Source organism: Propithecus coquereli, unplaced genomic scaffold, assembly GCF_000956105.1.
Source record: "Propithecus coquereli isolate 6110/MARCELLA unplaced genomic scaffold, Pcoq_1.0 Scaffold133, whole genome shotgun sequence".
In the NCBI taxonomy this organism is placed as follows: Eukaryota; Metazoa; Chordata; class Mammalia; order Primates; family Indriidae; genus Propithecus; species Propithecus coquereli.
In genome coordinates, this window is record NW_012137525.1 from 1,044,528 (window position 1) to 1,056,361 (window position 11,834).

An 11,834-nucleotide genomic window follows, 5' to 3' on the forward strand; every position below is an offset into this window, starting at 1 on the left:
TAGATTGACCAAGAAACAAAGAAGGCCACTTTGGAAAACAGTCTGTCAGTTTCTCAAACAATTAAACATAGTTACCATATGATCCAATAATTCCACTCTAAGTATATACCCAAGAGAAATAAAAACATATGTCCACACAAAAACTTGTACATGAATATTTATCGCAGCATTATTCAGAATAACTAAAAGATAGAAACAATTCCGATGCCCACCAAAAGGAGAAATGGATAAACAAAATGTTTTACATCCATGTAATAGAATATTATTCATCTATAAAAAAGAAATGAAATGATTCGTGCTACAACATGTACACACCTTGAAAACATTAGGTTAAGTGAAAGAAGCCAGCACAAAATTCCATATATTACATAATTCCATTCATATGAAATTCCAGAATAGGTAACTGTATAGAGATAGAGAGTAGATCAGTGGATGCTTGCAACAGGGGACTGGGGTGGAGTGTGGAGGAACAGAGGGGCGATAGGTAAAGGATACAGGGCTTCTTTTTAGATGGTGAAATTGTTCTAAAATTAACTCCAGTGATGACTGCAAATACTTGTTAGTATCTAAAAATCATTGAACTATATGCATTAAAAAGGTTAATTTTATGATATGTGAATTATATCTCAATAAAGCAGTTTTTTGAAAAGCTACCAATATATGAAGTACTTGGAATTGCCTGTGGCCAAGCAAAGGTATGCTCTATGGTATCTGTAGTTTACACAAGATCATCTTCCAGAATAACTCTTTAGAATCGCTCTTTTACAAATGTGCTGCTATCAACCACCCCTTCTGTTTGTCTTGAAACGTGTAGCACTGGTAAAATGTTCAACAAATATTTATTCCATTTTTTTTCAGGTGCCAGCTGGTATCCTAGGCTCCAGGAAAACAGCAGTGAACAGACAAACAAGGTCATTGCCCTCATGACATTTATATTCTAGTGGGAAAAGATTGATAAATCATAGAAACCACATCCAGAAGGTAATTTCAGATTGTCATGAGTACTACAAAAAATAAATAAATAAATAACCCATGTGTAAAGAGTGATTAAGGAGAGGAAGACTAGTTTAATGGACGGTTAGGAAAAGATTCTCCAAGTAGATGAGATTTTGAGAGTCTGGTCTAGAGACCAGAAAAAAAAAAAAAAAAGTGCTCTGTGTGCTCAAGAAACAAACTGGAGGCCAAAATGATAGCAACAGAAAGGAGAGGAGGAAGAAGATTAGAGAACTGGGTAGAGGCCAGTCTTGCAGGGCTGCAAGGGAATGGGTAAGAGTTGGGTGTTCATTCTAAGAGTGATAGGAAACCACTGAAGGATTGTAGGCAGTGGTGTAACTCTAATTTATATTTCTATGGAGAATGAGTGGTTGGAGGTAAGACAGTTTTGGCAACAGTGCTTCCAAGAAGTCCACTATGAAAACACATGGCTACATAAAGTGAGTCATTTAGGGGGATCTCCTGTATGCTAGGTATTATTCTAGGCATTTTATTCGCGTGTTCTCATTTAAATCTTTAACAAATCCACAAAGTTGGTGGCGTTACCTCTTTTAAGGATTAGAAAACTAAAGTTTAGAAAAGTTGCCAAGATCACACAGGTAGTTAGAAGGGTTTTGTTCCCTAAACCAAACTGCACTGTTACAGTTATGATCAAACACTTTGATTTTTCATATACCTTTGCAAACAAATAAGTATCAGAGATAAATTCTGAAATACCATCATATTTTAGGGATTCAAATTCTCAATATCACTTTAATAATTAAATATTTAAGCACAGAATTTTCCCTAGGCTTCCAAGTAGACAGAAACGTTTTCCTTCAATTCTTACCAATATGGATACAATTAGCTTGCACATATATGGCATTCCTGGTCAACACCTCATCCCAAGTCAGAGACAGAATATCAAGCAATTGTGCCCTGCAGCTACACGGCTACACTGCTGTCTAGCTTAGACACACTTAGGAGCACATTGTTCAGAAAGCCTCTCGTCAGGTTTTCCACTACTATAAGATCATTTCTTTAGTCTTAGTTCTCTCTCTCTCTCTCTCTCTCTCTCTCTCTCTCTCTAAGTTTCAACGGAATAGAATTTAAAATTACATTTATTTCCAACTTTTATCTGCATCTTCGCCTGAGAAATAGACACCAGAAAGTTCATCCCTAGACCTTTATTCTCCCATGTGCTTTTGCAGTTCATGTATGCAGATTTTCTGTATTGGCAAAGCTTTAGAGCTTTATTTTATATCCACCAGCTATAAATTTCACTCTTGCCAGTACCATACCTGCAGAAAACACCCTGATAGAGTAGAATAGACCTCTTATCTGAAGAAATATGTTCCAAGACCCCCAGCAGATGCTTGCAGCTGCAAATAGTACAGACATCTATACAAACTGTTTTTCCCTATACATACGTACCTATGGCAAAGTTTAATTTATAAATTAGGCACAGTAAGAGATTAACAGCAATAACTAATAATAAAATAGAAGAATTATAACAATATGCCAGTGTCACTACTCTTGCACTGAGGCCATTATTAAGTAAAACAAGGGATACTTGAACACAAGTACTGCAATACCACAACAGTCAATCTGATCACCAAGATGGCTCCTAAGTGACTAGTGGGCAGGTAGTGTCTACAGCGTGGATACACTGGACAAAGGGATGACTCACATCCCAGGAAGGGTGGAGGGGGATGGTGAGAGAGTTCATCACTTTACTCAGAATGGCACCCAATTTAAAACTTATTGTTTATTTCTGCAATTCTCCATTTAATATTTTCAGACAATGGTTGACTGTGGGTAATTGAAACCACAGAAAGCAAAACTGCAGATAAAGAGAGATTACTAATGTATATCACCCTTCTCTAAATGGAGGACATTCTTGCCTCATATGAAGGAACAGCTAGTAAGTAAATTGGTAGCTTTTGGTTTCTTTGGATAAATGGTTCTACCACGGATGCTGTTTTAAATAACCTTTTTGGCTTTTGTCCTGTATGTCCATAGGTGATATTTGAATTTCACAAGATAGAAGAGTAACAAAATAGGATTATTATATAGTAGAGTTGCTTTGCAAGGTTCATGTTAAGACCAAGGCTACCATCATCCTATAAACAAATTGTGTAACCAAAGGAAGATTTTTACCGTGCCTAAGTCATGACTTTATTCATCATATTATATAACAATGGCCATTGCCTTGAATTACAGGATTTTTATATTGTAGAATAAAATATGGAATAAAATGCTAATGCATAGGTATAGGTAATAGGCAGCAGACATAGGTAATAGACAAGATTTCCACTCATCAGGAATAACATCGCTTTTTTAAAAATTTGTGTATTCATTTTATAGGTTCAAAGTGTTTTTCTATCTGGCATTTCATTTGATCCTCACAATGTCAACTAAAATCCAGGATAAATCAAAATAAAGTATCTCTTTACCAATAATATTTTCATTTTTATGGTGAAATACAGCTAAAAGTCATTCTGTGTCATGCATTTTATGAAGAAAAATAATGGTTTTTCTTCTGATATTAAAGAGGGTCATCAAGATCATATGCTTAACATTTAGCTAGTATAGATTTACACCTGACCTAGGCCATTATAAATGTATGAACTTTTTTTTAAAAAAGTAATTTCTATTTGCAGTTAATCAAATGAGTTATTTCCTTAAGATAGTATCCTAGCAACTTCAGACAGAAGAGGAAGTCCCTGCTGATGTTAGAAAGAGATTTGTTTATCACGTATCCAGATCTAACTTCTGAATGTGCTTCAAAGTGTTGCTTTGATCAAACAACTATCAAGACTTTTCTGTTATAGAACTAACAAGGTTATAAGAATCTTCATTTCACAATTTCTGATTTTGAGATGCTCATAGAAAGAGAACAGTGGTTATCATTTAAATGAACAGGTTTCTTTAAGGAATATTTTAATCAAACTGAATTTCAAATAAATCCAAATAGGTTATCAATAACTGAATATTTAACTAAAACTTTTCAAATATTATTGGCTTCACAATTAAATAATTAGAAATTTTCTAACCAGTCTTACACCTTACCTGTCATACTATCTGGCTGCATATCTCACTGACAAATGAAAGCAGTTTGAGCTACTATTATCACCCTCAATCCCATGGGAGTCCAAACTTGTTTCTTCTAAACCTCTACTTAGATTGGAAGCCAGAATTTAAAAAACAAAAACAAAAAACTAACTCCAGCTAACAAGCATCGAGTCCGGTTCATTCGGGATATTCCATGACTTCAAGTCTCTGTTAAACTTATCTCAGGTAATGCAGTATAATAAGAGAAACCCTGAATTGGAGAATATAGCCTTGCCCCTACAACTTTTAATACAGAGATGCAAGGGCTTCATCTATGGGTCATATTAGGCCAGAGGAAGGGATAGGGACTCCAATAATTAATTCTAAATTTGAGTATTGATGTCTCAGGAAATTATCTAAACTAGGACTATTAAATACTTCTAATTGGTTTTCTGATTTCTGTCCTCCTTATTACTCCCCATGAACTAGCCATTATTAAAGAAGTAGGTTATGACAGAAGCAATGCTGATTATCATAGATACCTGGAACAATAATATTAAGAAGCAAGATGTGGAACAATTAAATCAGGGAGGAAAAGGAATGGTTTACCTTTAACTGATACCAAAAACTACAGAAATAATAACATCTAACCTCTAATAAGTGCTAGGCACTGTATTGAATTCTTTACCTACATTAGCTCATGTAATTTTCACAATAAACCAAAAGATAGAAATTATTATTGTGCCTAATTTATAGATGAATAATTTGAGACTAAGAGAGGTTATACAACTTTCCCAGAGTTATCTGAGCAGTGACAAAGTTGAAATTCGACCTCAGTCTCGAACCTCCCAAGCCTGTGGGCTTACATATGACACTACTCAGCCTTCCATCAACCCACTTTCAACCCAGCAATGTCAAATATCTGTAAATAATGTGTTCTTGTTCTAAGAGCCAGCAAATCTTATAAGATTATATTTAGAAAGCAGAAGCAATGCCTCAACTCTCATATATCATTTCCTCACATCCATAATTTCAATTTGGGGGTACATCAGGTAGGATTAGCTTTATCTTCTTATAGTAGAATCCCTCTGTCCCCAGATAATAATGTTTTCAGCAAGATAGATGTTTCTTTTTCTTAAAGTAAACAAAGTTTAGATGTACAGAGTCCAGAGATGATATGGCAATTCTGAGGGAACTAAGGTTGCAAGCTTAATCTATCTTTATGCTTCACAATCTTTAGATTATGGCTTTCATTGTCAACATTGCCTCATGGTCCAAATTGCCACGTAAGCATTAGCCATACAGCTTGAGGCAGGAAGAAGGAAGAGGAGGGAAAGGGAAAAAGACATCCCTCTCCAAAGAGTCCACATGCTTTAAAAATAAAAAAACAAAAACAAACAAACAAAAAAAAAAACTTCTAGAAACATCAACACCACATCTTGCACTCACATCTCATTGGCCCCCATAATTTTAAGGAAAATTGAAAAATATAGTCTTTCAGCTGGGCAGACTAGAGCCAACTAACAGGAATGCTAAAAAATGAATGGTAATATTGAGCAGAGGGTCAATTGACTTCCTAACATTCTTTTCCATTAAAATATTTTGAGAAATTTGAAGGAAATCAAGTTGCACCACATCCTTCAAATAATAGCTAATGAAACATCATATTTTATTAGATCTTAGCCTAGCTGGTAAAATTACACTCGGCCCTCTTGTGGGAGTATTTGTGCAAATATTTAATGCTAATTATACAGTAAATTTCAGATCTAGCATTGACATAGGGAGGAGAAGAAAAGAGAATTATTAAATAAAGGTGATAATCACACTGATTTTTATTGCTTTTAAGAGAACTTAAAACTTAATCAGCTCTTCAAAGTGTCTCCTTATTTAATTGATGACAAAGGATTAAACATGGAGATAAAATGCTAAAATCTCTAAGGAAAGCTAAGGAAAACTATGTAGCCATTTTATTTTTATTTATTTATTTTTATTATTCATTCATTTATTTATTTTAGAGACAGAGTCTCACTCTGTTGCCCAGGCTAGAGTGCAGTGTGTCATCATCATAGCTCACAGCAACCTCAAACTCCTGGGCTCAAGCGATCCTCCTGCCTCAGCCTTCCAACTATCTGGTTCTACAAGCCTGTGCCACCACACCTGGATAATTTTTCTGTTTTTTGTAGAGATGGGATCTCACTCTTGCTCAGGATGGTCTTGAACCCCTGATCTCAAGAAATCCTACCGCCTCGGTCTCCCAGAGTGCTAGAATTACAGGCATGAGCCACTGCACCCAGGCTATCTAGCTATTTTAAATATAGTTAAGCAATACTAGAAAACAAGGACAACATCAATGAAAACATGCTAAATGACTTCATTGTTCAAAAATATTGAGAAAATTAGCATAAAACAATTTTAAATTCTTTCAAGATAAAAAAAAATTCTATTAATGATATCATTGAGTAGATGATGGTCATCCTGAGATTGGACTCTCAAATTTCAATAATCTCGCTTTTTTAGAGTCATGGGTATAAAGAAAGAGTGTTTAAAACCCATTTAGAGTGAATACTCCACAAAGTACAAAGCAGAATTCGAATGGAGAAAGACCCAGGAATCAGTGCATGTGCTGCATCATACATTTCTCTTTTGATCTCCCTGTCAGTACTGCGTCACTTCAGTAGGAAATGAAGCATTTTCTCATGAAATAACCTATATTTTCACAAAGTAATATAGGGAAGTTTATGCTAAAGAAAATGTGCTTATGACCTAGAACTCCTAAAAACACTGTTGAAAAACAGAACTAGCAAAGAAATTTGCTGAATTTAATTTATGAAGAGAATTAGGAGAACATGAGGCACAAGGTGCTGATTCAATTTCATTTTCAAATTGGAAATAGCAATATTAACATAGTTATTAAGATAAAAACAGCTTGCTTGTATTATTGCAAAGCATTCTAAAAAATTGATATGATGTTTAATATTAAAATTGTCTGTGCTTTCAAGGTTTTGGGGGATATTTTATATTAATTGATTTCTAAAATGGTTTTATCTTTACTGCCTCAGTTTGTCTATAGAAATCTCTGAACTAATGTTTTGAAGGAAGTGTGTTGCAATTATATGCACAATAAATGAAACCAGTATAAGCTCAGTCTAGACTCAGAGATATTGTCTGATGTGAAGACAGCATTGAGTAGTGGGAAAGAACAATGAGTTTTAAGTTAAGATGTGAATCTGGGTGTTTATTAGTAAGTGAAATTAACAAGATAGTTAATCTCTCAGAATTTCAGTAAGCTCATATGGAAAACTATGATAATAATACTAAGTCTGGCTGTATATATGTATCCAACAAAATGCGTGAAATATGGCAGATACTCAACAGTTGACAGTCATCTATCCCTCTTCCCTTCCATTATTACCCACGATAGGATTTCAGTTCTCAGCAAACATGGGACAACCAAGTGATAACTTTTGCCACAAGAAAATAATACATGAGAAACACCCAGTCAAGGTGCTTGTGAAAGAAACCATTTAATGATTCCCTTTACCCAAGACACCATTAAATTATACCATTATATTAAAGATACATTTTTTAAATCATTTAAATGCACAGCATATTTCTGCTAGAGGGAAAAATACTGAGTGAAGAAGCAGAGCGAAGCAAGCCAGAGTTTAGGACCCATGAGAAGGGAAGCAGCTGAACTGTTGAGAAGAAGCTTAGAGAATCTCCAGGAGATGCTACAAAGGAAAGTCAGCAGCTAAAGGCAGAGGGTGTTAGTTGAAGTGTATATACTAAACCACTTATCACCCTCAAATATTTCTTCCTCATCAGAGAATAAGGGGCAGTCAGATATTAAAAAGGTATGGGAAATTTATCTTTAAAGGAATTCTAATGAACCACCTAAGGAGAGTGAAGGCAAATAGTGTGAATGTTGGTACTCCAGGACAAACCCTTCCAAAAACTGGAATTTTTGGAATGGAATGGAATGGAAGCTCCCTTCCCATTCCTCTTACTGTTATAAACTTACCAGTTCACAAATTCACAAGACTATATAGAACTCCTAGCCCACTTTTCCAATGTCTCATTTTAAAATACTATTAGACAGCCAAGTGACACCCTTTATAAGAGGAAAAAAAAAAAATCCTGGAACAAAATAACAATCCAGAAAACAAAAAGAGTACGAATTTGTTTACTCAGAAAAGTAAAACAATATTGCATCCATAAAACAAGAATCGGTAGCTCTGAAAAAAAGACCAAGTAGATGATAAGAATTCTTGGATAAGAAAATTAAACATACAATTACTAGAAGCATGGAACTGAGCATACTCAGGGAAAGACACGTAATTGGAGCAGCTGCCGAGACCTACCCCTCTCTAGGACAGTCCCCACTTATCGTGGGATGATAGACCACTCTGTGTTTCATTGGCCTAAGTCCTCACAGCTTCAAACAAAAGCAGGGTTTCCCTAGGCTCCATGAGTTCAAGTGGAGATTATGAATCAGTTTGATCTGTAATCCTCATCTTCCTCTCCAACTTTTCTTCAATAAAACTGGAACCAGCCAGCACCCCTCCACAAAACCTCATACCTATTAACACCTTCATGATACAGGTACAGATAAGAGGCACTCCAGGAATAGTGGGACCAAGAACACAACACAAGCCTTAGTAGAAATGAATCCTAATGACCAGTAGATGAAAACTTGGAGTTGGAGCTGCTGTAGGTTCCATGTGGTTGATGGGCATGTGGGTCAGTAGTAGTCTGTCAGTTTGCTCAGCACTGCAGATCTCACAAGCTGGGAGTGGACGTTATCCAGCTGTACACAGAGCACTGGTGGAACATGTGGGTCCTCTAGTTTGGCTCTAAAGAAATTTAACTCTAAAAAAAAAAAAAAAAAATCATATGCCAATAGAACCTCACAAACAGAAGGGCAGACTGAACCAGAAAATAAGCAAAAAGCACAGGAAATAGATGACTCTGCAATTGGAAGTATTTGAACTAAGATTTCATTCATTTCATGAAAATGGAAAATATTTAATGTTTTACATAGATACAGTGTTATTAACAGAGTAGCAGTATCTAATAGTGACTGAAAGGATCTGTCCCTTCCACCCAAAATAATAAAATTCTTCTGTCTTCAGTTCTGGTCTGATTTCTCTGCTATCTTAAAACAGAGTGATAGATCTTACAGGAAAGGTTGCATTTGTGGTTTATCACATATAAGTGATTGTCTTTGAGATAAAACATATGGTCTTCTTTGCTGAGACAGCGTTAGCAAGATGGGTAGAGATTTTTATTCCCTATTTTCCCCTGGTTCCTGTACTTTTCAATGTATGTTTACACAATTATGACTTTCATTTGTTTTTCTAGTGTAAAGAAAATATTACTCTAAAAAACATGTGACCCCTGAAATAAAACATTTCAGTGGAAAATCCAGAATATAAAATCAAGGACATATCCTAAAATGTAGATCCAAGGATCAAGCCAGATTCATTTCAATTAACATGAATTTTGGAAAGAGAAAATGTAGCGGAGAAGCTTATCAAGGAAAAAACTGCTAGAAAATTTCATGGGTGGAGGGAGATTTGAGACATCACATGGAAAGGCCACAAGAAGGTGAAGCAAAATGGATTTATTTACTCTCCCCCAACACATCATTGAGAAATTTCAAAACACCAAGGTTCTGAAAGATGCTAGAGGAGAGGCAGAAATAATACAGGCTACCTACCTGTATTATTAAATAACCAAAATTAAACAGAGATCTTGTGTTTAAAATGGGGAGAAAAATCCAGGTTATATACAATGTAAAATAAATTTAGTGAATGCCTACCTCAATTATGTTTTAATTACTCTTCATACAATTGTGTGAAAAAGAGGCAATTCTTTCCAAAAAATAAATAGAGAAAAATGTAAGAAATATGTCAAAGTGCATGTTTATGTACACAGATATACATAAGTGTATATTTTTCTGAAACTTCTAAATTTTAATTTATTAATAATATGTGCTTCCTTAGCTAAAATATTTATGATTAACGAAAATGATAAACATTTTTATTTTAATTTGCTACCTCACTTGCCTCATGCTGACTCTGTTTAGAAAGACTGGCAGCAAATATACAATGAACCTTTAGGCTTAGATGCTGTTCTTCAAATCAAATTGTGGTTACAACACATTAGAAACACCTGGTGATTGTTGGCTTCCCAAGAGATCAACACCTTCCCCTCATCAAAGTTGTGAACTAATTTGAAAGTGAAAAAAGGAAAGTATCTTTATCATAGATAAAGTTTGAATTGAAAAAAGTGGTTTAATTGTGTGTTAACAATGGGCTCTGTAACAACTCAGCCAGAAATGAGGCCGCTAGGGCCTTAAGCCCTTACTGTCTATCGGGCTCCAAGCAGACCAGAGTGGAATAAAAGTCTTGCTCGACTGGAAATCAAACTCCAAAGAGGAGGAGTGGGGTGGAGAAGGGATTGAGACTCTTCTCAGCTTACCAATGAAGAAACTAACTCTACTTCTCTTGGAAAAGACAAAGGATAGGTAAGAAGTCAGAAATACTTAGAGGGGAAAATATCTCTTCATAAAAACCATAATAAAGGGGAAAAATATATCCCCCATTCATATGGAAGATTTTTGTTTATTGTTGTTTTTATTTTTTTAGACACCTACTGGACCCTATGGGGAAACTACCAAATTAGAATCTCTGAGAACAGGGCATATATCTATCAAAAAATGCTCCTAGCTTATTCTGATGGGCATCCTTAACGAAGCACCTCAGAAGGAAGTGAAAAAGAGATAAAATCATTCTGAGTCAAATTTAGACCAATCATCTAATTCACTTAGTATATTATGAGTCTAGTTTCTGTTATGAGGATGTTTAAGATGTAATAAGGGAATTTGTTGATTCAACAAGGATTGACTTCATCCTGTGTGCCACATCCTGCTCTATTCCTTTAGTGTGGTCCGGAAAGAAACCAGAAAGCCCTGCCCTCGTGAAGCTCACGCATTCCAAGCACGGAGACAGGCATAAACAACTGCCATGATAAATGTTTTTAAGAGGTGATAAGGTGAAAAGTGAGTATTATGGAAAAGAAAATAAAAATTAGGCAATCTAAAAGGTATTGGGATTGGGCGCCAGCGGGACCAGATCATGTAAGACCTGTAGCCTCTGGTAGAACCTTAGCTTTTTGTCTGAGTGAATTGAGGGTCGCTGCTGGTAACATAATTTTATGTAAATTTTAAAAGAATCACCCTGGGCTTCTGGTTTTAGCTCTGACATGTAAGAACTTAGAAATTGTCATTCCCCTGTTTACCACAAGAAAAAGCTAAACAAAATAAAAGTCAAGAACTTTTCTTGGACCCATTAGAGAACCAGGGTTATAGGACAAACTGTAACTCTGAATAGAAAGATAGGTTAATCCAGAGGAATTCTAGGTCAAGAATTATGTGGAGCAGAATGCCTTTAATGGACTCACCCCTGGACTAGACAGAGCTGAAGAAAGAATCAATGAGCTTGAGAATATGTCAGTAGAAATTTCCAAAAGTGAAATACAAAGACAGAAAGGAATGAAAAAAAAATAGAATATTCAACAATTTTGGTACTATTTTAAAAGATGTAGCATATCTAATTTAAAAAATCATTCTGTAGTTTTCTTTTTTTGTTGTCTCCTTTCCTGGCTTTGGTATCAAGGTGATATTGGCTTCGTAGAATGAGTTAGGAAGGATGCCATCTTTCTCAATATTGTGGAATAATTTCTGCAGTATAGGTGTGAGTTCATCTTTGAATGTTTGGTAAAACTCTGGAGTGTAGCCATCTGGT